This window comes from Larus michahellis, chromosome 17 (assembly GCF_964199755.1).
Source record: "Larus michahellis chromosome 17, bLarMic1.1, whole genome shotgun sequence".
NCBI classification, from domain to species: domain Eukaryota; kingdom Metazoa; phylum Chordata; class Aves; order Charadriiformes; family Laridae; genus Larus; species Larus michahellis.
In genome coordinates this window covers 9,029,205-9,032,557 of record NC_133912.1, presented here as the reverse complement: position 1 = coordinate 9,032,557, position 3,353 = coordinate 9,029,205, and the positions used below count along the sequence as shown (strand labels likewise).

The 3,353-nt window shown below is 50.0% G+C and overlaps 1 long non-coding RNA gene across 1 annotated transcript; it reads right to left on the bottom strand.

Moving 5' to 3' along the window:
• Positions 1-1,160: 1,160 nt before the first annotated feature.
• LOC141732430 (uncharacterized) lies at positions 1,161-2,130 on the bottom strand. Its single transcript, XR_012584107.1, has 3 exons — positions 2,049-2,130; positions 1,308-1,409; positions 1,161-1,228 (listed from the first exon to the last, which is right to left on the bottom strand). It is a non-coding gene; the product is annotated as an uncharacterized LOC141732430 (long non-coding RNA).
• Positions 2,131-3,353: the final 1,223 nt, after the last annotated feature.

Here is a 3,353-nt window from a genome sequence, read left to right as displayed (position 1 = left end):
CCCATCTCCTCTCTCTGCATCTGGAAAAAAGCAACACACCAATATCAAACATTACCCTAATGCGGAGCAGTAGCTTAATTCCAAAGGTATTGTTTCTACTTAGGAACCCTGTTCACCTAAGTCAAACTACAGCCTGCCATCAAAAAAAAAAAACAAGCCCACAAACGTTATACCCCACACAAAGCAGCCTTACCGTCTTTGAGATACTGCCTACTTCACTAACCGTGAACATGCTCTCCGACTTGGCTCCATTTCTGCCAGTGCCCACTAATGAAACACCCGTCCACACAGCCTACCGAGAGCTAATCGATTCGAGATAACTATGCAACCATTGCCTGAGTCTAGACAGATCCTCACATTCACTACAGACTGCCATTGTGATTCTGCCTACCCTGGACTCCGTGCACCCGGGCAGGGCAGCCCCAAGCCAAACACACAGACCTACGCTACACAGAACACTACAAACGATGCGCCTCAAAGCTGAGAAAAAAAGTCTCAGCAAGAAGGATGACACCTGCAGCGAAGTCACCATCAGGCAAGAAGACCTGCAGGACCGTGACGGTAATGAAGTGAAGAGGCTCTACGGAACCCCCAGAAACAAAGTGTAGAACTTCACAGTCCCTGAAAAGAAGGGACCATCAAGCCCGATAAGATGGACACACTGGAAGCCTGGCTTCAAGACCTAAGAACATAACACAGGGAAGGAGTCCCAGTTGCAGAAGCGGGCTGTCTGGAAACTTCCAAGATGCAAGACTGATGCACACTTTAAGCTTCTAATGCAAGAAGAGTGGCAGACGGTTGGTGCGATGCCAATGGGTGCAGGCATTTGAGACCCTAGGGACGGCACCTGAAGCACAATCCATGCTCCCAGAGCTTAAAGATGACCTCAAGACCCAAAAAGGTTCTAAGACACAGAACATGGACCACACAAAGGACATGACAACACGCACCCAGGCTGGAATTGCCCTGCCCGGGACGCGCTAGCATGATGCCACAGAGTAAGCAAGATCATTTACCTGCACAAAGGAGACTGTCCCGCGGGACAGACCTCCCCACTACGCTAACGTCAAAGACCCCATTTTGCAATTGTCCACCTCGTCCCCCCTGCAGCACCATCTCTCAACTTAGCTTTTGGAGGGCTAGGCGGCATCCAAATCCATCCTTGAGGCAGCTCACAAAACACAGCCATCCAATATGTTCCTGCGGTCACCAATTTCCTCCTCTTCCTCTGCAAGAGGAAAAGAAAAAACATAATCCCCAAAGCAGCCACAGGACCAGCAATAAGCACCCTGAGAGGAGATGCTAACCTCCTCCACAACACCCTCAGCCTCATGAACGCCGAGGCATTCTGCTGGCCCGCTCAGCGTCGATTCCAGAGTCCAATGCTGCACAACAGTGATTCACAGCACCTAAGATACCAAGAAACACAACATTACCACTGCGCTTCTGCGAAACCACCACTTCCGTGCTCCTCCTCGATACTATCCGGCTTGCCTCAAATGCGAGAGGCTAGAACACACCAGGCTCCGTCAACACCCAAACCCAACGGCAAAACCTGTCCGAGAAAAAGTCGTGAACCCACCTCCCTTTTCCTAGCTCTCCCCCTGTGCCAAAACTTTAGAAAGCCCCTCTCTTATCCCTGAGCCCACAGGGAAGGAGCCCTACTTCCCCACAGCTCCCGCCCGCTAGTTGCTGGCCCGAACCCCCGGCATCAGACGCTCCTCGGGAGCCACTCTTCCAAGCCCCTACCTGAATTCCGCCATCATCTCCTATCTTCTGTCTTCCCACAGACTCCAAGCTCTGCTACAGACACACAGAGTCAGCAAAGCCCTGACCCGACCTACACCAGGGGCATGCCACAAGCTGCAAAGGCTCCAGGGACACGGCGAAACCCTGCACACCGTGGGGGAAGTCAATGAGCTGCCCCACACCCTAAAAGACATTATGCCTTACGTCCCTGCTGCTTTTTTGAGGCAAGATGCACACCCAGTCCCTGTAAAGTAATCTCATTATCTGCCCAATTGAGACAAATGCTATTGGCATCTTACCTGGGATACAGCAAAACCAATGAAAAAAAACACCAAAAAAGTTCCATCTTCAATACAGACGGGGATTCCAGGAAAATGCACCATGCCTGGAAGAGAGAAAACCATACCCTTAAGCCATCTCACCGCCCCGAAATGCTCATTACTACGTGACTGACCTGAAAAACCACAAGGATGAAAAGTAGCATACAAGGCCGCTCTCTACTATATGTGCTGCCAAACCTCACCTGGTCCTGAAGGCCTTACCACCTCCAGCTTCTTACCTGCGGTTCTCTAAATGGGATCACATCTCCACCCAAGGAGCTGAGTGGCCTCCAAAGCTGCAATCGACTGAAGGACAGGCAGAGCTCTGGCCCTGGAGATGCCTGGCAGTCGAATAAGCTTCCCCAGCAGAGGCTGTGGGTTACATAGTCTGGGCCCTGCCCACCGCCCTTCCCACCATCACCTGGAAAAGGGGCCTGGCTGACCTCCAGAAGGCATAGAGCCTGCCAGAGGAGGAGCCGCTCCTTTTCGCACAGGCCTGAAAATTACAGCATGCAAACACCAAAACGGAGAAAGTGACCCTTACAGGAACAGACAATACATGCTCTTTTATTACAACTATGTCAATTGTGTCAGCAACGGGGCCCAGTAGGTAAGTAAACTTAATTAAACTTTTGCAGGGCATAGACAGAAAGAGAAAGACATCATCCTAACCTAAATAGGCAAGAAGATCATTAAGCACCATAACAATATTTTTATCAAGACTCAATGTGCTTTCGTTTACTTGTAAAAGAAACCCCAGAACAAGTCATACAGCATTTCGAGCAAGACAATGCATATAACCCGACTTCTGCCAGAACCACGTTCTAGATCAGACCGACAGACAAGAGTGCAAGCAGAGGTTTGTACACTGCCTGTAATGCAGCAGCTGAGAAGGAAACAAGGCTTGGGGCTGCCACTCTCCTCGGCCAAGTCTGCTCCCGTGCCCTGTCCCTTGTTGCTGTTGTGCCTTAGGCCATGCAATAAAACAAGTGACACATGCTCCCTTTTAACTTCTCTCCTGAGGCAGAAAAGAACAAGAGACAGAGACTTAGGGACTGAAAGATAAACTGAACTGTAATGAAATCTTAACAGCAAAAATACTGAGAAAAGACAACAGTAACAAGAAAACAATTAAATATATACAGGACATACACAACCCGATACGGAGCTCCCAGGATGACCACTGCTTCACCGGCAGGCATGGGGAAAGTCCGGGACCAGACTCTGTGACGGACTGGAACCAGATTCCAGACATGGTTGCATAAACGCATGGATCAGGGTCAA